Source organism: Molossus molossus, unplaced genomic scaffold (assembly GCF_014108415.1).
Source record: "Molossus molossus isolate mMolMol1 unplaced genomic scaffold, mMolMol1.p scaffold_m16_p_8, whole genome shotgun sequence".
Taxonomy (NCBI): Eukaryota; Metazoa; Chordata; class Mammalia; order Chiroptera; family Molossidae; genus Molossus; species Molossus molossus.
The window spans coordinates 43,775,494-43,799,462 of NW_023425402.1; the positions used below are offsets into that span (position 1 = coordinate 43,775,494).

The 23,969-nt window shown below is 36.3% G+C and overlaps 1 pseudogene; it reads left to right on the forward strand.

Annotated features, from left to right (window-relative positions):
- Positions 1–19,613: 19,613 nt before the first annotated feature.
- On the forward strand, positions 19,614–20,418 carry LOC118620712 (annotated as a pseudogene).
- The last annotated feature ends 3,551 nt before the right edge of the window (positions 20,419–23,969 follow it).

Below are 23,969 nucleotides of genomic sequence, written 5' to 3' on the forward strand. Positions count from 1 at the left end.
AAAAATTATTTAATTTCTCTAGGCCTATTCTTTTATCTGTAAAATGGAGTAACAATACTACCTAATTCATTTGGGATATTGCGAGAACTAAATAAGGTAATAGGTATAATGTACTTAGTGTAATGTTTATATTATACTAACAAGAAAATAAAAAGACTAAAACTAGTTTTGTTGTTGAATAAAATGAGTACTCAACCAATTACCTTTTTTGGGGGGGTATAGAACTCAATCCCCCCCCCCCTATTTCTTACATTGGTAAATAAAAACACTTTTGAGACAGTCTTTCTACTTGAAAAACTAACCTCCTTACCGCTCTCTTTAAAATCCTCATTGAACATGAACAAAGTAAAATCTAAAATGAAGCTTTAGGAGCTGACATAGGAAATAAATGTTACCCAACAATTTACTCTGTTATTGTAAACAAGCATGCCTAGAACCAAACTACTGATGTATGCTTAAACTCTCCAGATTTTGCTGAACATTATCTGTTTGTATGTGCAGCTGCTGTGTTGATTTCAGAGTGGTTAGATTTATTTATGATTGCCATAGAAACAACATGAAGATGCATTTTCTGTCAAACACACATAGCAACTCTGTGGATGTCTGCATGTTCAATTTATCCATGGTTACCCTGGGGATTACTCACAATATGAATGTCCCTACTGTTTTTTCAAGATCACAATTGTAAACCAGTGTCTTGGTGATTTTGTTTCCTTGCCAACAAGAGAAGGTGCTTTCCATGGTTACATCCGTCTACTCCTGGAATAGATTTCAAATCAAATGTCTACCTAAAATAAATGCAATACTTCAGAAATTCTGTATTGTTGTCTGTGAGAAATGAATTTGTTCCAAATTATATTATTCATTTAAGATTTCAACAGTTCACATGTATTGCATATAAAAACTTCAGTATTTATTTTTTCGACTTTTAAATATGTTAGTTAAATTGTTTGCCAATATCATAAAATCACACATTTATCACAATCAGTAGGTCAGTGTAAATAATTATCATCTCATCATCTTCCAACACAACTTACTCCATTTTACAAAGATTAAATTTTAGTCAAGAAAGTAAGTTAATCTTTGGTTAAATTATAATAGATTAATTTCACTGCAATACTTGCTTGGTGAACAATTCTTTCATTGATGCTCTACAAAGAGAGAGAATCTTAAAATGTAAATGCAGAGATGGCCTTATTGTAGAAAATTAAAATAATGGAATTAGAATTTGGAACTTTAAAGGGCTTTTAAGATGAATTGGTCTCCCTTTCATTTGAAAGGTGATATTACTAGGATCCTACAACTAGATGGAAATAAAAGTTCATTTAAATTCAAAGACACTAAGCTGATATTCTCTCAACAAACATTTATTTAACACTTATCATAGGCTCGACAAGCTGTGGGCCCTAAGATTATTCACACATATAGACATAGCATTTGTCCTCAAGAAATTCACAGTATTGTAAAGAAAAGTTCAGAGTTTATAGAGTCTCTGGTTTCTTTCTTCTTCTTCTTACTGATGCAGGTACTTTATTTTCTAATTATCTAAATCAAGGGTTGAACTTGTATATAGGTAAATTAGCAAAAGCATTAAAAACTCATTAAAAGGAAAATTCTGAATTAATTAATGGATATAATCAAGAAAGAAAGAGGACAGTAGATACATTTGCTTGCACAGACTTTGATGTGAATCAATATTTTTTTCTTTGTGGTCACGGAAGAAAGGAGATGAGGCACCTGGCAAAGTTTGAGACAGATAAGAAATTTGTGACCCTAATCTGAAATGAGACTAATATTTTTAGCAAATAAAAACAAAAAGATCTCTGGCCAGTTTGGCTTAGTGGTTGGAGTGTCGGCCCACAGACCAAAGAGTCGTGGGTTCAATTCTGGTCAAGGGCACATACCTCTGTTGCGGTTTGGTTCCCAGCCCTGGTCAGGTCATGCGGAAGGCAACTAGTCAATGTGTCTCTCTCACATCAATGCTTCTCTCTCACTCCCTGCCACTCTATCTGGAAAAAAAAAAAAAAAGAAAAGTGTCAAGTATTTAAATCAGAGTTGGACTAGTAAAAGAATCTTCAATAAGCATTCATTCAATAATCATTTATTGAATACCTAAAATGTGCATTTAAGCTCAAGAAAATAATGTTATAGAAAGAATCAGACAGGTTAGATTCTAATTTACAAATGTATATTGAGTGATCTTCTCGGTGTCAAGCACTCTGCTAGGTATTAAAAATATGAAGTTAAACCAGCTTTGCCCCGCTGCCATCCCAGGAACGTTGTGCTGGCAAAAAAAACACACAGCAGATAACTTTTAGTGCAATCCAGATTGAGAACATCAGTTCAATGCCTGTGGCCACTGTTCTCCAAGCTTCTAGCATTATGTCTCACATTATCTTTATTTAAAATATTATACATTTATTCATCTTTTGTTTATTTTCTATTCCTAACCCATGGATTATTTAGTCTATGAACAAAAGCTCCTATTTCTTTGTTCATTTCTATATCCCCATGGCCTAGGGCAGTGAATGGCCCACAGTGGATACTAGATAAATATTTGATGAATGAGAAAATGAACATCGTACATGTCAATCAATATTTGATAAATATATAAGTGAATAAAGAAATATCCCTCTTGTCACTCAATCAATTCATACTACTTTTTCTGTAAGCCTCAGATCCTGCTATTTAGAATTAATCTCTTTATTTACTACTGTTTTTTGTCACTAATTTTTCCTTTAAGACAGTGTTTTATTAATACTGTTTCTTTAAAAGTATCTATCATTGTATATCACAATGTAAAAAGTCAACTTATAGTTTTCACTTTAATTTCAGACTTACTGATATTTCCACAAATGAGTTTAGAACTTAGAGTTAAATGTTAATGTAGTTTTAACATTTACAGACGACTGGTAAAGATAATATAGGACAAAAAATATTCTCATGTTACATCTGACTAGATTAAAACAAGTGTACTTATGCCTGCCAGTGTGGCTCAGTGAACTGAGTGTCATCCCCTGGACTGAGGGGTCCCTTTTCAAAGTCTGGTCAGGGCACATGAGCTGGTTGTGGCCTTGATCCCCAGTGCAGGGTGTGCGGGAGGGAGCCCATCAATGTTTATCTCTCACATTGATGTTTCTATCTCTCTCTCTCTCTAAGAAATCAACAAAAACATATTAAAAATATTAATAAAGTGTATTTGGGAAGTCTAATATTCTAAATAACACATTTTAAGAAAAACAAACATTGAAAAGGAGAGGCTGTGTATTGTATTATGCAATATTATTGGGTTCAAGAACAGAATTAATGATACTTCTTTAAGAGTTGTATTGCTTCATTTCAGAGAAAATGCCAAACTCTCAAATGCTTAGGGTGAAGAACCCTGGAGTGATAGAAGCTTGAGACTTGTAAAAACAAAATGGCCACCCTGGCTGGATGCTCAGTTGGTTGGAGCGGCCTACTGTGCACTCAACAGGTGCAGATTGGATTCCTGGTCAGGGCACATACCTAGGTTGAGGGTTTGATACCTGGTGGGGTGCATACTAGAGGCAACTGATTGATATTTCTCTCTCTCTTTACCTTATCTTCTTTTTTTAAATTAATTAATTTATTTTTGTTACAGATGTTTCTCTTTTTTCTCCACTGATTCTCTCCTCCCCATCTCTCCCCACCCTGTCCCCACCTTTGTTGTCCATACATACTTGCATATAAGTTTTGTGGTTTATCTCTCCCCCCACCCCCTTTTCAGGGGATTGCCAGTCTGTACCCCACTTCTACGTCTCTGGGACTACCCAATTCCTCAAACTGTTATGTTCCTTATATTCCACAAATAAGTGAGATGATGTGATATTTGTCTTTCTCTGCTTGGCTTGTTTCGCTTAGGATAATACTTTCCAGGTCCCTCCATCTTATCTCAAAGGATAAGAGATCTTTCTTTCTTACAGCTGCATATTACTCCACTGTATATATGTACCACTGCTTTTTTATCCATTCATCTACTGATAGTCATTTGGGTTGTTTCCAGATCTTAGCTACTGTAAATAGTGCTGCTACGAACATGGGGGTACATATATTCTTTCTGATTGGTGTTTCAGGCTTCTTTGGGTATATTCCTAGAAGTGGGATCACTGGGTCAAATGGCAGTTCAATTTTTAATTTTTTGAGGTAACACCATATTGTTTTCCATAGTGCCTGCACCAGTCTGCATTCCCACCAGCAGTGTACTAGAGTCCCCTTTTCTCCACACCCTCGCCAACGCTTGTTGTTTGATGATTTCTTGATGGCGGCCATTCTGACAGATGTGAGGTGATACGGCATCGTTGTTTTAATTTGCATGTCTCTGATGATTAGTGACGTTGAGCATTTCTTTATACGTCTTTTAGCCATTTGTATGTCCTGTTTGGAGAGGTGTCTATTTAGTTCCTCTGCACATTTTTTAATTGGGTTGTTTGTCTTCCTTTTGTTGAGTTGTATGAGCACTCTCTATATATTGGAAATTAACCCCTTATCTGATATATCATTGGCAATTATGCTCTCCCATACAGTGGGTAGCCTTTCCGTTTTGATGATTGTATCTTTCGCTGTGCAAAAGCTTTTGAGTTTGATGTAGTCCCACATGTTCATTTTTTCCTTTGTTTCTGTTGCCTTAGGTGATGTATCAGTGAAAATTCTGCTGTCTGAAATTTTGCTGCATACATTTTCTTCTAGGATTTTTATGGATTCATGAGTCACATTTAAATCTTTTATCCATTTCAAGTTTATTCTTGTGTATGGTGTAAGTTGATGGTCTAGTTTCATTTTTTTTGCATGTAGCTGTCCAATTTTCCCAACACCATTTATTAAAGAGGCTGTCCTTAGTCCACTGTATGCTCTTGCCACCTTTGTCAAATATTAATTGAGCATATTGCCTTGGGTCCATTTCCGGGTTCTCTGTTCTGTTCCACTGATCTATATGCCTGTTCTTGTGCCAGGACCAGGCTGTTTTGATTATGGTGGCTTTGTAATATAACCTGAAATCTGGTACTGTGATCCCTCCAACTTTGTTCTTTTTCAAGATTGCTGTGGCTATTCGAGGTCTTTTTTGGTTCCATATGAACTTCTGAAGTATTTGTTCTAGTTCAGTGAAGTATGTCATTTGTATTTTAATGGGGATTGCATTGAATCTATAGATTGCTTTGGGTAGTATGGCCATTTTAATGATGTTGATTCTTCCGATCCTTGAACAAGGTATGTGCTTCCACTTTTTTATATCTTCCTCTATTTCTTTTTTCAGTGACCTGTAGTTTTCTGGGACCCATGGGGTGCTGAAAAACCAGAGAGCCCTGTGTGACCCAGCAGGGAGTGTGCCATCCAGTCCCTGCGGGACCTACGGGGCACTGAAGCACCAGAGAGACCTGTGCCACCCAGCCGGGACTGCACAATCTAGTTACCCAAGGGGCCTGTGTGGTGCTGAATCACCAGAGAGGTCTGTGTGACCCAGCAGCACATACTATAGGCATAGAGCTGGGTCCCTAGAGGGCCTGTGTGATTCAGTTACCCACAGGACCTGCAGGGTGCGGGGGCACCAGAAAGGCCTATGTGACCAAGCTGCACAAAATAGGCTTAGAGGACATGGAAAAGGACGCAGAAAGAATAGAAGCCACTCAGATGATCTCCCAGGACCAAAAGGGAATTACAACTAAAATAAAACAAATGCTCGGAAAAAAGCAACAGAATAACAGCAGGATAGGACCCTATAACCGGGGACACAGGTACGATCTGCAGAGGCACGAGAGGGTGGCGGGCTGGGAGCCCCCTGACAGCAGCAGTCTTAGCTGTGAGCAGCACCTTTGGGAAATAAAGAGCAAGACCGCTCCACAGCCCAGAGAGCCAGGACAGAGCACTAAAATAGCCACAGCCACTCTCCTGGGGGCTACAGCAGAGGGAGAGCAGACTGGGCTGGAACTCTGTGGTGACACCCGGGATTTAGAGGGCAATCAGAGTTTTTGCTGAGTTGTGGCTACAAAGAACGGTGGCCAGTGTGCTCCTTCCCAAAGCTATGGGGAAAAGCAGCAGCTCCCCTCCCCTCAGAGATTCAGCCATTCCCAGGTGAGGCAAAGAAATAAAAATTGAGGCTCATTAACAACCAGCATCTATCCCACCCTCTGAAAATCCTCTTAGGCAGAACACCAGGGCTACATTCCAAGGCACTGAGGAACTGAGACTACTAGCCACCACGAAAAGCTAGAGGATAATTGAACCTTTCCTGGGCTTGCAAATCTACCCAGGAAAGTAAGACTTGACAGTGGTGTTTAACATGGGCCCACGCAGGATAATCCAAACCCAGGAGAGGGAGCCACAAACAGCAGAACACCAATACCCACAGGGAAAATGTGGCAGGCTCCAAAGGCCACTTTGATAGCCAAAATGGTGAAACACAGAAAAAAAGCCAAATTAAAGAACAAGACACCTCTACCAAAGATGAGATAAATGAGGTGCAGTTAAGCAAGTAAATAGAACTAGAATTCAGAGCCATGATCTTGAGGAAGCTCAACAGCATGTGTAAGGCATGAGTAAAGACATAGAAATGTTGAAAATCAACCAGTTAGAAATTAAAAAACACCAAGAAGAAATGAAGACTGACATATAGAAATAAAGAACACATTAGAAGGACTAAACAGCAGAGAAGGGGAAGCTGAGGACCGGATTAGTAAATTAGAAGACAGAGAAGAAAAAATTCAACCAATCAGAAAACCAAAAGGAAAAAATGATTAAAAAACAGAAAGATAGCTTAAGAGAACTCTGGGACAACTGCAAACGTAATAATATTCGCATCACAGGAGTCCCTGAAGAGGAAGAAAATGGGCTAGGATTAGAGAACATATTTGAAGAAATAATGACAGAATATTTTTCTAACTTGGTAAAGGAAGAAGGCATTCAAGTTCAAGAAGCACAGAGAGCCCAAGTAAGAAGAACCCAAACTGGCCCACACCAAGACACATAGTAATTAAAAAGCCAAAAGGTAAAGACAAAGAGAAAATCCTAAAGGCAGCAAGAGGTAACCAACAGGTTACCTACAAAGGAAAACCCATAAGGCTCTCAGCTGACTTCTCAACAGAAACACTACAGACCAGGAGGGAATGGCGTGAAGTAATCAAGGTCATAAAAAACAAGGATCTGATTCAAGACAACTCTATCCAGCAAGGCTATCATTCAAAATAGAAGGTCAAATAAAGCGCTTTCCAGACAAAAAAAAGGCTAAGGGAATGTATTAACACCAAACCAGCACTGTAGGATATGCTAAAAGGACTGTTGTAATTAGTAGAAAAAATAGGAAGAAAAATACAACCACACTAAACAAAAATGGCAATAAATTTGTACATATCAATTATCACCTTAAATGTGAATGGTTTGAATGCTTCGATAAAAAGACACAGAGTAGCTGACTGGATAAGACAGCATGATTCACATATATGTTGTTTACAAGAGACCCACCTCACAACAAAAGACTCACATAGGTTGAAAGTGAAGGGATGGAAAAAAATATTTCAAGCAAACGGAAAGCAAAAAAAAAAAAAAAAAGTTGGAGTAGCAATACTCATATCTGATACAGTAGACTTCAAAATGAAGACCATAACTAGAGACAAAGAAGGCCGCTACATAACATTGAAAGGATCTATCCAACAGAAGGATATAACCTTGGTAAATATACATGCACCCAATATAGAAGCACCAACATATATTAAAAATCTTCTGGAGGACTTCAAGGAGAAAGTGACAGCAATACAAACATAATAGGGAACTTCAACACACCGTTGACATCACAGGATAGATCTTCTAGACAAAAAATTAAGAAGGAAACACAGACTCTAAATAAAGCACTAGATCAAATGGATTTATAGATATCTACAGAGAATTACACCCCAAAACTGCAGAATTCACATTCTTCTCAAGTGCACATGGGACATTCTCAAAGATAGACCACATGTTATGACACAAACTAAGTCTCTACTAGTTCAAGAAGATTGAAATCATATCAAGCATCTTCTCAGATCACAATGGCATGCAACTAGAAATCAGCTGCAAGAAGAACATGCAAAGACATTTGAAAACATGGAGGCTAAATAGCATGTTATTGAACAATGAATGGGTTACTATGGAGATCAAGGAAGAAATGAAAAACTTCCTGGAAACCAATGAAAATGAACACACAACACCACAAAATATATGGGATGCAGCAAAGCAGTTCTGAGAAGGAAGTTCAAAGCACTATGGGCCTACCTCAAGAAGCAAGAAAAATTTCTAACAGAATTTCTAACCTCACAACTTAAAGAACTAGAGAGCAAACAAAAAGAAAACCCCACAGCAAGTAGAAGGAAGGAAACAGTAAAGATCAGAGCAGCAATAAATAACATGGAGACCAAAAAAAAACCAATTCAAAGGATCAATGAAACAAAGAGCTGGTCCTTTGAAAAGATAAACAAGATTGATGGACCCTTAGCTAGACTCACCAAGAAACAAAGAGAGAGAACCCAAATACACAAAATCAGAAATAAAAGAGGAGAAATAATAACTGACACCACAGAAATACAACAGATTGTTAACAAATGTTATGAACAAGTTATACGGCAACAAATTTGACAATCTAGGCGAAATGGAAAAATTTCTAGAAATACATAGTCTCCCAAAACTGAACCGGAAAGAAAGAGATAGAAAAATTGAACAGACCAAAGCAACAGAAGCAATTGAAGATGTAATGGAGACTATCCCAGCAAACAAAATCTGAGGCCTGGACGGCTTCACGGGGGAATTTTACCGAACATTCAAAGAAGAACTAATACCCATTCTCCTCAAATTATTTCAAAAAATTCAAGAAGAAGCAAGACTTCCAAACTCATTTTATGAGGCCAGCATAATTCTAATTCCAAAATCAGAAAACGACACTACAATGAAAGAAAACTACAGACCAATATCCCTGATGAACATAGATGCCGAAATTCTGAAAAAAATACTAGCAATAGGATCCAGCAATACATCAAAAAAAATTATCAACCATGACCAAGTGGGATTCATCCCAGGGATGCAAGGCTGGTACACTATTTCAAATCAATAAATGTGATACACCACAAAAACAAAATGAAAGATAAAAATCATATGATCATATCAATAGATGCTGGAAAAGCATTTGACAAAAGCCAGCACCCATTTGTGATAAAAACTCTCAGCAATCTGGGAATAGAGGGATCATATCTTGACATAATAAAGGCCATATATGAAAGACCTACAGCCAACATCATACTCAGTGGGCAAAAACTAAAAGCATTTTAAGAAGAGGAACAAGGCAAAGATGCCCACTTTCACCACTCTTATGTAACATAGTACTGTAAGTCTTAGCCACAGCAATCAGACTGAGGAAAAAATAAAAAGGAATCAAATGGGAAAGGAGGAAGTGGAACTGTCATTATTAGCAGATAACATGATACTATACGTAGAAAACCCCAAAGACTCCATCAAAAATTTACTAGACTCAATAAATGAATTTGGAAAAGTAGTAGGATACAAAACTAACGTCAAGAAATTGATGGCATTCTTATACAACAATTATGAACTCACAGAAAGAGAAACTAAAAAACAATCCCATTTACCATCGCAGCAAAAATGTTATGATACCTAGGAATAAACTGAACCAAAAAAATAAAGGACCTATTTGCAGAAAACTACAGGTCATTTGAAAAAGAAATAGAGGAAAATATAAAAAAGTGGAAGCACATACCCTGTTCATGGGAGATCATCTGAGTGGCTTCTATTCTTTCTGCGTCCTTTTCCATGTCCTCTAAGCCTATTTTGTGCAGCTTGGTCACATAGGCCTTTCTGGTGCCCCCGCACCCTGCAGGTCCTGTGGGTAACTGAATCACACAGGCCCTCTAGGGACCCAGCTCTATGCCTATAGTATGTGCTGCTGGGTCACACAGACCTCTCTGGTGATTCAGCACCACACAGGCCCCTTGGGTAACTAGATTGTGCAGTCCCGGCTGGGTGGCACAGGTCTCTCTGGTGCTTCAGTGCCCCGTAGGTCCCGCAGGGACTGGATGGCACACTCCCTGCTGGGTCACACAGGGCTCTCTGGTTTTTCAGCACCCCATGGGTCCCAGAAAACTACAGGTCACTGAAAAAAGAAATAGAGGAAGATATAAAAAAGTGGAAGCACATACCTTGTTCAAGGATCGGAAGAATCAACATCATTAAAATGGCCATACTACCCAAAGCAATCTATAGATTCAATGCAATCCCCATTAAAATACAAATGACATACTTCACTGAACTAGAACAAATACTTCAGAAGTTCATATGGAACCAAAAAAGACCTCGAATAGCCACAGCAATCTTGAAAAAGAACAAAGTTGGAGGGATCACAGTACCAGATTTCAGGTTATATTACAAAGCCACCATAATCAAAACAGCCTGGTCCTGGCACAAGAACAGGCATATAGATCAGTGGAACAGAACAGAGAACCCGGAAATGGACCCAAGGCAATATGCTCAATTAATATTTGACAAAGGTGGCAAGAGCATACAGTGGACTAAGGACAGCCTCTTTAATAAATGGTGTTGGGAAAATTGGACAGCTACATGCAAAAAAAATGAAACTAGACCATCAACTTACACCATACACAAGAATAAACTTGAAATGGATAAAAGATTTAAATGTGACTCATGAATCCATAAAAATCCTAGAAGAAAATGTATGCAGCAAAATTTCAGACAGCAGAATTTTCACTGATACATCACCTAAGGCAACAGAAACAAAGGAAAAAATGAACATGTGGGACTACATCAAACTCAAAAGCTTTTGCACAGCGAAAGATACAATCATCAAAACGGAAAGGCTACCCACTGTATGGGAGAGCATAATTGCCAATGATATATCAGATAAGGGGTTAATTTCCAATATATAGAGAGTGCTCATACAACTCAACAAAAGGAAGACAAACAACCCAATTAAAAAATGTGCAGAGAAACTAAATAGACACCTCTCCAAACAGGACATACAAATGGCTAAAAGACATATAAAGAAATGCTCAACATCACTAATCATCAGAGACATGCAAATTAAAACAACGATGACGTTATCACCTCACATCTGTCAGAATGGCCGCCATCAAGAAATCATCAAACAACAAGCGTTGGCGAGGGTGTGGAGAAAAGGGGACTCTAGTACACTGCTGGTGGGAATGCAGACTGGTGCAGGCACTATGGAAAACAATATGGTGTTACCTCAAAAAATTAAAAATTGAACTGCCATTTGACCCAGTGATCCCACTTCTAGGAATATACCCAAAGAAGCCTGAAACACCAATCAGAAAGAATATATGTACCCCCATGTTCGTAGCAGCACTATTTACAGTAGCTAAGATCTGGAAACAACCCAAATGACTATCAGTAGATGAATGGATAAAAAAGCGGTGGTACATATATACAGTGGAGTACTATGCAGCTATAAGAAAGAAAGATTTCTTATCCTTTGAGATAACATGGATGGACCTGGAAAGTATTATCCTAAGCGAAACAAGCCAAGCAGAGAAAGACAAATATCACATCATCTCACTTATTTGTGGAATATAAGGAACATAACAGTTTGAGGAATTGGGTAGTCCCAGAGACGTAGAAGTGGGGTACAGACTGGCAATCCCCTGAAAAGGGGGTGGGGGGAGAGATAAACCACAAAACTTATATGCAAGTATGTATGGACAACAAAGGTGGGGACAGGGTGGGGAGAGATGGGGAGGAGAGAATCAGTGGAGAAAAAAGAGAAACATCTGTAACAAAAATAAATAAATTAATTAATTAAATAAATAAATAGAAGAAAACGCCCTGGCCGGTTTGGCTCAGCGGTTAGAGCATCGGCCTGCGGTCCAGAGAGACCCGGGTTCGGTTCCCGCTAAGGGCACGTACCTCGGTTGCAGTTTGTCCCTGGCCCTGGTTGGTCGTGCGGGTGGCAGCCACTCGATGTGTCCCTTTCACGTCGATGTTTCTCTCTCTCTCTCTCTCTCTTCCTCTCTCTCCCTCCCACTCTATCTGTGCAAAAAATGGAAAAAAAAAAAAATAATAAATAAATAGAAGAAAAAAAATAGAAAAAATAAAAATAAAAAAGACTTTGACTTTGCCACCAATCCCATAAAAGGCTAGCTTACATTTCAAGGAACTAAATAAAAATAAAGTTAATTAAAACTTTAATGATGCTTCTTAAACTATCAGAGTACTTTAGGTATCTCAAGTTTATAAAGCCTTAATGTGATGTATCCAAACTTTGTAGTACACTAGTGTCTGTTGTCTAATTATTATCATGGATTTGTAGACCATACATAAACTAGAAACAAATTTCTATTTTATAATAAAAGATAAACCTTAAAAAAAAATTAACTCAATGACCAAGAATAATTTGTTTATTCATTGTGAGTCATCTTAGGTATTCTATTTTATTTGATAAATTAATGCAAATTATGTTCTGTATTGTTCTTTACTCAGATTATTATGGCAAAAACCAACAAAATCACAGTTTTGACTCAATGGACCCGTGCTTTGCTCTCTGTCCTTCACACCAGCTGTGCCCTTGCAGAGGACCTGGTGAGGTTAAGAGTCTTCCAGGCACAGTGTCCTGTGATGACGGTTTGGTTAAAAGCAGCTCAATTATTTATCCACTGAAGACATTGTCAGGGCAAGTAATATTTAACTCTACTTTACATTTATATATGCAAAAGTATCATAAAGCTCAGTATCACCCCCTTTTTTGGTAAATTACCTTTAATTGGGGTGAGTAAGCACAAGATTAATGTTATGCCTGATTACAGCTCTGCGATCCATAAAATTACGTTTTTCAGAGAATGTGTAGCATGTTTTCTATTTTCATACATATTTTCTGTAATAAAAATTTTTCTCACTTAAAGAAACAGTGATAAATTATATGAAATAAATAAAAATATAAAGCTCAGATTAATATATTGTGGTATTAAAATAGATTTAACCTAATCTTGCAAATATCTTGACGTTTCTGCTGAGTTAATAGAGTCTAAATCTTCTGAGAGAGAAACTTTCCCTTGACAACCAGGGATCTAGGATCCCAGACCATTTTGTCAACTAGAACCTGAAGGACAACTCTGTTCTTTCCCGATCAGCCACATGGCTCTGCTTAAGTTGGTATCAAGTGATAAGAATTAACATATTCTCTAATCAGTATAAACATACAGTGGTCTACCCACATCTCTTTAATGTGGGTGTTACGGATCTCTCTCCACACCCCTACTTAGTCCCACTGAGAGCTGCCAGTGCCCATCCTGAGGTCATGTGGAGGTCAAGAGGTTATGTTTGCAAAGGAAGCCCTTCAGTGGAAAGCAGAATCCAGGTACAGAGAATGAGACTGAATAACTCTTTCTTAATTTTTTTCTTTTTACAAAGGTGAGCTGTATTTCTATCATTGTTGAAGGGAAGAAGTCTAATGAGTACATGTTCCTAACATTTTTTATCAGCTCTAAATTTCTCTTTGAATCTTTTGTATATCATTCTCTCTTAGAGTAAAACAGAAAAAGAAACAATTTTAGAGTTGAACGGTCATGCTCTTCTGTGAGTAAACTCACTCTAGACTGTTTCTTCTCCTAGGTTTTCCTGTTAGCTAATCTGGTTTGTTGAATAGACTGATGAGTCAAAGATGTGTGACAGAGGTGCTGATATACAGTTCCTTTTAGACTGGGTACAACTGATTGGAACCTGGAGCTCCTAGGGGTGACCAGTCTTTTTACAAAGTGTGCCATATTAATATGATAACTTTCCATGTGAGGTATGATATTTAAAAAATGTTCACAAGGAACTAGGCCTTATGTCATCCTTAACTTACTCAGAAGGCTGAACAAATTTCACAAATTAAACACAGGCTCCTGGAGATTTTGATTCAGAGGTTGGATGATCTGTATTTTAGAAGAGCTCTCCAGATGACTCTGATTATCTTTCAGGTTTAAGAAACGTTAAACTGAATAATGCCTCCAGATTACAAAATTACATTATTGTAAGGCTGTTCAATTCTGTTATGAGGTTATACCACATGGGAACATTATGTTTTAGAAACAGTTCATTAGAAACTGACAGAGTTTTAAGAAGTGTTTGCAGTGATTTCTCCTTAGTCAGCACCCACAACAGAGCATGCTTGGTTGTCATATGAAACGTGTCTATCAGGGATGGCATTGTACCTGGTGGAGAAACATGCTTGAATTACAAGAAGTATGCAACAGTGAGTGGCTTTCTCACATGGTCTCTCTAAATGTCCTTCCTTCAATGAGGCATAATAGCAAGTTAAATAATGAAAGCAAAACCACAAAAAAGATTTACTGGCAATTTTTACTTAGAAACCTTAAGCAAAATCATTCCAAGTATGGTATTATTATTATTTTTTTTGATCAAAGCTTAAAGTCAGAGTTTATCATATTTTATTGACAATCAAGTTCTTTTTAGAGTTTCAGCCTTTACTAAAAGAAAAAAAGTAACTGAAAAATATTAATGCTTTATTGTTTGTGAAAATCCTGATCAATTTCTGAGATCAAGAGAAATGTGTCAGCATTGAAAAGGTGGATTCATGCTGACACACGGAACGGGCAATGGCAAGCAGCCCGAAGCAAAGATAGCCATCTTGGCAAGAGACCAGTGTGATGCAAGGTAAACAACAAACTCTTAAGAATGTCTTCTTTTTTTGGAGTAACTTCCTTTTGACAAAATGATGCTGGATTCTCCTAATTAAACACCGGCAAACAAGGTTATCCAAGGTAACAAACGTGGTATTGGAATGAGGCTACAATTAATATTAGGTCCTATCCTTTATCAAAACTTCAAGTTTTCAGATTTAAGTGAATGTAATTCAGTTAGACTAAATGCAGGTCAAAATTAATGATGAGAGATCATTAATTTCCCTGTGGCAAATACTTCAGAAGGTGTCAAAGTATTTGTATTTGTACTCCATAAAAAGAAGTCAGTAATTCTTGGTGTTTTCATGTCTATGCCAGTTGTTCATTGGAATAAAATAGTTTAACAAAATGTTATTAATTAATTACTCGATGTTTAATGCAACATTAACAGAACACAACTTACTTCACTGTGCACATTTTGTGTATTAGATTTATGAAATATATTATTAGTGGGCTGAAAAGCCTAACAAGTCATGACTGCAGCCTTGGTCAAGATATTTGATGTTTGATTTTACTGGGTTGGTAGAAATAACAATGCTACTCAAATAAAAGACGTTGAAGGACATGCTTTCCACTATAACAGCAAGTAAAACCATAAAAAGTACTAAAAATAAAAATCTATTGTCTGAAATAAGAAGCTTATAAATAATGAATTCCAAATTTCAGTATATATTAAGCCTTGGTATGGAGAAAAAGCTGAGGATTCAAAATTTAGCCTTGAGGTACAATATATAATGCTAAAGATTGAATACTTTACTGTGTAACCAATAATTTATAAAATATACAGAATACAAACATTGACATATATAATTGGTAGGTACTATATAACAAACTTAGCATCTAGATAATATTTAGCAACTTAACAGGCTTTTATCACCTAACTAAATGATTGATTTAATCCCCAATGAAAGGTTGGGTTGATATGTGTTTCTTGAATTAATACACTGAGGAAGATGCAATATTGTTTTGGTAGTATTCCTGCTAAAAATGTCTAAACTAATTATAATAATAAGGAAAAATCAGTTGAATTCAAACAATGAAACAAGTGACTTAAAATCTTCAAAAATACCAATGTCATTAAAGACTTAAAAACAAAGTAGAACTCTACTAGAAGCAGGAAGACTGAAGAGAAATGATAACAAGCAATTTTGATCCTTGACTGGATTCTGAATTAGAAGGAAAAATAAATAGTATAAGAATATAGAGTCTGGGATATAAGTGATTGTTGAATACAGACTGTATATTAAATAATAATTTTGCATCAATTTAAATCTCTTATATGTGAAAATTGTGTTATGGTAATATAGGAGAATTTGGAGAGAAAAGGAGGTCAAAATGCATGATGAAGTTCTTAGGGTTAATTTTTATGATGTATGAAACATTTTCTTGGTTTCAGAGAAAATAAATAATGTATACTTACTTATGAATATATGTGTATGTATACATATGTTGTATATGTTTGTATGTATACTAATTATATATATGTATTAGTATGTGTATTAGTATATATATATATATATATATATATATATATATATATACACACACACACAGAGGAGGGAAGAAAAGTAGGGAGGGGGGAAAAGAGAAGGATGGAAAGTAGGAACCATAAGAAAGAAAAAAATATGGCAAAATATTAAGAACTGATGACCCAAGGGAAAAGGGTATGTATGTTTATTTTACACTTCTTACAACTTTGCTGTACATTTGAAATTTTTCAAAAAAAATTGGAAGCAAAATAAGTTATTTTCTGGTTTTCCTAACTCATACATTCAATAACAACTTTTGTGGCATAACAGACTTGATAGTGAGAATGTGACCTGAGCTGCAGGAAGGGCAGGGAGACGGAAAGTGAAATGTAACATGGTTGGGCTGGGAGCCCAGGTGAACACTGACCAGCTGAGAGGTTATGGTCAGTTGTTTCATCTTTCTAGCCATCAAATTTCTCTTCTCTTAAATTATAGAATTGGACCAAAATGAGTTCAGATGTCACAAATAATTCAGATTTGGTGATTCTCAGAGTCAGACTGATAGGAAAGAGACAATCCTATAAAGAACTTGAAAGTAATCAGCAAATCATTTAAGATACTGAAAAATGATATAAGCTAGGCAACGGGCAGGACTGTTTGGTTCTCAATCAGCCAGAAAACTATGACATTTCTATTCTCCATTATGACTCCTCAAAGAAAAGAAAAAACATTGGATTTGGAGCATCACCAACCTTATTAAATTATTGCTATTAGCATTTGATAGAGTACCTGGTGCTGACGGAACTTGTACAGAAACCCAAAGCCAAAGAAACTAATAGATTACTTAATGATTGACGTTTTCAACCATCCACATATGGAAAGAAGGACACATTTTATTGGATTGAAAAAGCATATCAGTTGTACATTAGCACAAACAAAAGATGAACTGTGCTACTGTGAAAGGCATTGAGAGAATTTTTGTTCTTAAATCCATTGTGGGAAAGATTTTTAACAGAATGAACTATGTTTAACAGATCACAACATAAATCACTGGCTGAGGATTCTTAATTGAATAGTATGGTGATTTCTTCATGTTCAATTCTTCCTATTTATTAAATCCATTTGGGAGAAATTTATAAAGACTGCTTATTTTAAGACATTCTGAAATGCTGTGTTTACCATAAAAAAAAAAAAATGTGAATCTGAGATCTGAAAAAGGAGCAGATACTGATTTACTTAAAATCATCAAAAAGGTAATTTTAATACTGTTATTTCCATATAAAAGGAGCCTCAAGGCACACAGTCAAGTCCAAGCTTCTTTCCTGGGACATGAGGCTCTGCTAGTCCAGTCATAATGACTCTATAATGTGTATAAAGCATATACATTATATTCTTGCTCAGCATTGTACACCTGATACTCTGAGTCTATTTTACAATGAACATTTCCTGAACAAATACTGTACTCACTTCTACTTGTGACTTTGGAGAATGTTCTTTCTTACCTTTATCTTTACCTCCTGCAAGTGAGGTTATAATCTCCATGAAACTTTCCCCTAGGAGGCAGTACAGTGTAGTGTTTAAGAGCAACTTTTAAAGTCAGAAATTCAGTGTGTGAACTTTCTGGTTGTGGGAGTTTGTTACTTAACCCCACTGAGCCCCAGGTTCTTCACTTAAAGATTTAAAAAAATAACAATAGTGCTTACAGTATAAAATTCTTAATAAGATTAAATGAGATAATGTATATACAATGTTTAGCACAGAGCTGACCTAGAGCAAAACGATTCCTCTTTCCTTCTCTTTCTCTACAATTCCTCTCCTACCACTACTTTTACTACTGTTAGTAATTCCATAATATTTTATGTGTCCTCCATGGCACTTACTGCATTTTGCTTATATTACAATAGGCTATGCATTCTGTCCCCATTATTAGACTATAAATTTCTTCAGTACAGAAACTATATATTGCCCATCTTTGTTTATCTACAGAACAAAAAACAGTAGGTCATACAATACAAGTGTTTAATAAATATTTGTTTAAGTGGCTTAAATCAATGAATTTTTTTTAACATAAACACTTCATCTTCTATTTTGATAGTAATGCTGTATCTACTAAATCTTTTATATTAATGCTGAATATTCTAAAGAGAGTATTCAAGTTACAGCAAATTGACATACAAATGAATTATTTTCATATTATTTTAAAAGTTCTATATGCCCTTGATACTGTATGCCTTAGTTCAAGTTACAACAAATTACATTTGTTGGCTCTGTGCCCACAGCTGGAGTCATCTTATGTCTGAAGAACTATCTTTAAATGGAGCCATCCTTTTTTTCATACATTCACCATGCACTTTGTCAAAATATAGCCAACAAATTTTAACCAATTAAGATGTCCCTGCCTGCCCATCATTTACTGATTCCTGTGAGTTATCTGAAGAGATTCTGATCAATTGGATAAATTTTGTGAAGCATCCTGTGTGGTCTGTACTGTGAAAAGAAATGTCCAGTGTTCCAGAACTGACTCAGTTAAAAATGGCAATCAGCAGAGAAGCCCACACAAAGTCACCTCAGAGTTCGGTTTAGTCATCAAAAGATGTTTGCTCAGAGATGATATAGTTTAAATTTGTTTCCCAACAGAATCACTCCTAAATGTTGCAGTGTTTAGAAATAGAAACTTTTAAAATAGTCAATATGATAGGAGTAACCTCTTTGTCTTTATGAACTGCTTCTTTTTTTTTTTTTCTGACAAAGTTTGTTAAACATACAATCCAGCCTTACCAAATGTTTCAATTATGTAGTATCGCCCTCCTCCTCCTTCCAGCGGCCTTCTATAATCAGCCAGGATTCTCTACTCAGTTTGTTTTCCCTAAACACATCATTCTTTGTATACCTCTCTACTTTTGCTCAGACTGACCTTCCCCATCTGTAACCTTGTTTCCTTTATTTCAGGATTTTCTTTTCACTAATATGTGTTCTTGGAGACCTAGTTGTAGTCTAAGTGTCACTCATTCTTCCCAGGTCCTAAGACATCTCTCTCCATCCACTTTTTGTCCTTCGTGTATCACTCAGTGTTAATGTTTACTTGTCCATATACATACACTCAAAATGGTAATGTCTTTTATCATACCTGCTAGTTGAGGACTATGAGCAGAGACATTGTGAAATACATTCCAGTGCAAGCACATAGAGAGAGGTTAGAGTATGTGACCACAGGCTAGAATAATGCTCTTGGATTCTGGTCCGCCTTAGAATAGAACTGCAGATTTGGGGAAGAGTATTATAGAAATAGAACAATATAGAAAAACTGAGATTACATTTGTTGAGTTTACCCTTCATGCCTATGTTTCTGATGATAATTTTCTTTTTCTTGAAGGTGAGAATATAAGAGATGACAAAGCACAATATATAAATGACATAAAAGACATGACTTCATAATTTTATGTGGAGAGGCATAAAGAATATCTGTGCCTCAGCAGAATTCTCAGGATGGGGCATTGTTGACTCTAGCCTCACTTTTGCAGTGGGCCATGCAGTGCTGGTCATCAATGGCATGGACATGAATGGCAAGTACACAGCTGGTAGGAAAAAGGTACTGAGTACCTGGGACAACCCTGCCAACTACCCAGTGTCCATTGGATCAGGCCAGCCCCACCCCACCTCCAATGAGAAGCTCATGCTGGACTCCATGTTCTACTCACTGTCTCCTGAACAGGGCAGCTCAGGCATTGAGATACTGGAAACACACACATTCAAACTACACTGCTTCCAGACACGAACAGGGGTCAAGTTTGTGGTGCTGGCAGACCGTGGGCAAGGTGCAATAGATCCTCGTCTCCAAAAGTTTATGAGATTCACTCAGACTTTGCCCTCAAAAATTCATTCTACTTCCTGGAAATGCCCATCAGGTGTGAGCATTTTGTTTTTGTTTTTTTAATCTTCACCCAAGGACATTTTTTCATGGTTTGTTTGTTCAGATAGAGTGGGAGGGAGAGAGAGAGAGAAACATCGACGTGAAAGGGACACATCGAGTGGTTGCCCCCCGCATGACCAACAAGGGCCGGGGACAAACCGCAACCGAGGTACGCGCCTCCAGCAGGCACCGAACAGGGGACTCTCTGGACTGCAGGTCAACGCTCTAACCGCTGAGCCAAACCGGCCAGGGCAGTTGTGAACTTTTTGACCAGAACCTAAAGTTAGCTTTGGAGGTGGCAGAGTAGACTGAAACTTTTGGACCTGGGTCATAGACTGATCTACAATTGACCTCTGTCCTTCAAATTCTGAGAGATCTGCAGCAGAATCCAGTCAGTGCAGAGTCCAGCAGCCTTGCCAGTGCTCTCGGAAATGAGAGGATGCTGAGCCTGATGACAGGCACTGATCCTCAAGCCCTAATAATATGCTCTCTTCTCTCCTGTGTCTCTCTCTCCTGCCTCCCAACTCTAGACAAATTTATTTATGGAGGAAGCTGGCCTATAAATGTTATAATAAATATCCCCTTGTTCTCAAAAAATAAAAGACTATCTGCACTTACAAAATAGAAAAAATAAATATGAGGCCAAAGATAATGTTAAGTGCCAAATAGATTGGGCATTTATTAGATGAAACTTCCTTAAGAGTTTAAAAGTTGTTAATAAAAATATATTTTTTGCATGTTATGACTAAATATTTAAAAATCTGACTAACAAGGAAACATTCAAAGCTCATTTTTACAACTGTTTTAGTCTGTGTAATACTTTATAAGTTATGTCTTTTGAATTTATTAGAATTCTATTTTATTTGCCACAATTTCTTTAATAATTAGTTTTCTACAAGTAAAATCCCCCAAATCCTTAATAAAGAGGATGCAAAACATTTTAGTATCTTGAATTATAATTTTTATTTTTTTGTAATTAGATATGCCTGGTAACTAGGATTCATTTTACTAGTTAATTATTGTAGTTTATTAAATACAATAATTAAAGTTTGTAAATACTAGTGAATAAACCAATGGATGCAACCATAAACTTATTTTATTAGAATTTACTATATTTATGTTATATTAATCTATCTAAATATTTTACATTAGTGTCAGGATAAAATACTACCAGTAGTAGAAAAAATTCAAGAGAATTATCTTTTGAAAGAAGAGTGCTGTCCTGGGGTGCACTTCACGATTATAGAGCTTTTCTCCTATGCACAGTCCACAGCCCGTGTAGTACAGTTTGGCTGAAACTGAAAAAAAGACCCATGGTTTTTGGCCCATGCTGTCTGAGAATGGATTTTAGAACTTCTCATAAAACCTGAGCTGGAGGAGGAATACCCAGAAAAGGAGAGAGAGCCACAGAGTGGGAAGCCTCACATCTGCATATTTACTCCCTTGAAAGCTGAGGCTGAACTGAAAGTGTGTTTTGTGGGGATAGAGGGAACTTCAAGGAACCAGTGAAAAGCAATAGTCGAAAGGCTGAAAAGGCAGAATAAAGAAAGGATTTTAGAGTTTGAGTCCTGCCTTTTTAAAGGGCCTTGATAAATAACTGTGACTTTCTATTTAAGTCCCAGAATGACTACATTATAGAATAAAATATGTTAGGACTAAGAGGAATAACCAAAAGCTCTATCCTCTACAAGTTCAAAATAATCAGACAGTAATACTCTAAAACACATCATTTAGAATATAATAAAAATAATTCAAGTATATAATAAAAATAATTAAATTGGTAAAGATAAAGGAATAAAGCATGACTTACCGGTATCAAGAATAAGAGAGGAGTATCACTGCTGATCTGAAAGATATTATAAGGAAATATTCTGAACAGCAATATAAAATATATTTAATACTTTAGAAGAAATAAATTTCCTTTTAAAAAAGGAAATTAATAAATCAACATTAAAAACAGAAAATCTGTAGATAAATTTGCCAAAATTGATGGAAGAAGACTGAAATCCTGAATTACTCTATATATATATGAAGTAAAGAAATTGAATTCATTTTCAAAAGAAACAAAGCTCACATCAAGATGACCTCACCAGGGAATTCTATAAAATATTTAGGGAATGAATAATAGTTTTAACAACTGTTTCATAAAATAGAGAACACATTGCAAATTCCCATAAGTACAAAATTACCCTAATATAGAAACCTAATACAGATATTATAAAAAATGAAAATTATAGTTGAAAACCCCTCATGAATATGGGTATATATACACTTGTAAAACTCATCCAATTATTTAGTTAAAAAACTCATAATATGTACAATTGAAAACTTTATCAATCTTACAGAGTTGCTATCATAAAAGACACATGCCTGATTATTATACTAACTCAACAAGTTTTTATGTGCTGGACATTTAGGTTGGCTGTGTGAAAATATGCTTTCAATTTCCATCTCTCACTTTTATTAGGTTTATAATTTAGTAGAGAAAAAGATACCAAAAAATGCCAAATTTGATAAGAAAAAAAGAAAATAATTTAAATTTACAAAATAGGTACTGTAATATAAAAATTGAATTTGACACAAAGGATGGGGGGATCAACTTCCATGGGTGAGTCAGTAAAGGTTTTATTAGAACTCAGGATTATTAAGCTGGGACTTAAGGTTCATGTAACAGGTATCATGTTGGTTCACAAAAATAACTAGAATGGAATATATATACACACACACACACACAAATATATACATATATATGTATATACATACACACACATATATATTTTTTTCAGCTGTCAGCTGAAAGAATTATACATCTCAATAGCAACAAGCCGATCTAGTTCTCAGATCTTGTCTTCCAATTAACACTCTCCAATAAAAGGAATCAAAGTTCTTTAGAAAAAGTCTGATTCTAGAACTGGAGCAGGATATAGACAAGATGAACCCGGAACATTTTGTATTCCAGAAAGTTAGAAAGTGCTTTAAGAAAAGAAAAACCCACACTGATAAGGAAATGTCATAGGGACACAGGTACCAACTGAGAGAGCTCTCAATGACTAAAGCTAAAACAATTAGAGCAATAATATAAAATAAATATTCATAATTCCATGCTGATGTAAATAAATTAAACAAATGAATAGATAAATGAATAAATGGGAGGGAAAACACACATTACCCCTGCAGAAAAATACCAATAATTTATGTACATACTCCACCCTCAAGGAGGTAACTCCGTACTCCTTAAATGCAGGCTGGACATAGCGACATTCTTCCAAAGAGGTATGGAAAGGGGAAAAAAAAGATTATTTTTACAGTGAAGAAACCTGACACACACTGCCTCAACCAGTGTAAGGTCAGTATCACAGTGTTAAGTCATGTTAATAATATGTACCCTTCATAGATAAAAGTCATCAACCTGGAGGTGATAAAAATGGCACTTGACTTTTCTATACTTCCTCCCAAACCATGTAACACCTGTCTAAATATGGGCAAACAGCAGAAAAATATCAGTGGAGGAACATTTTACAAAATACCTCAGCAATACTTCTCAAAATTATCACAGCTGCCCGGCCAGTGTGGCTCAGTGGATTGCGTGTAATCCCATGTACTAAGAAGTCCTGGTTCAATTCCTGGTCAGGGTACATGCCTGGGTTGCAGGTTTGATCCCCAGTAGGAGGCATGCAAGGGGGCAGCTGGTTGATATATCTCTCTCACATTGATATTTCAATTTCTCTGTTCCTTTCTCTCTCTCTCTAAAAAAAAAAACAAAACAATAAAAACATATTTTAATAGAATAGTCAAAACCATAGAAAACAAAGAAAATCTAAGAAGCTATAAAAACCAAAAGGAGCATAAGAAATGACAACTAAATGTAATAAGGTATCAGATGAG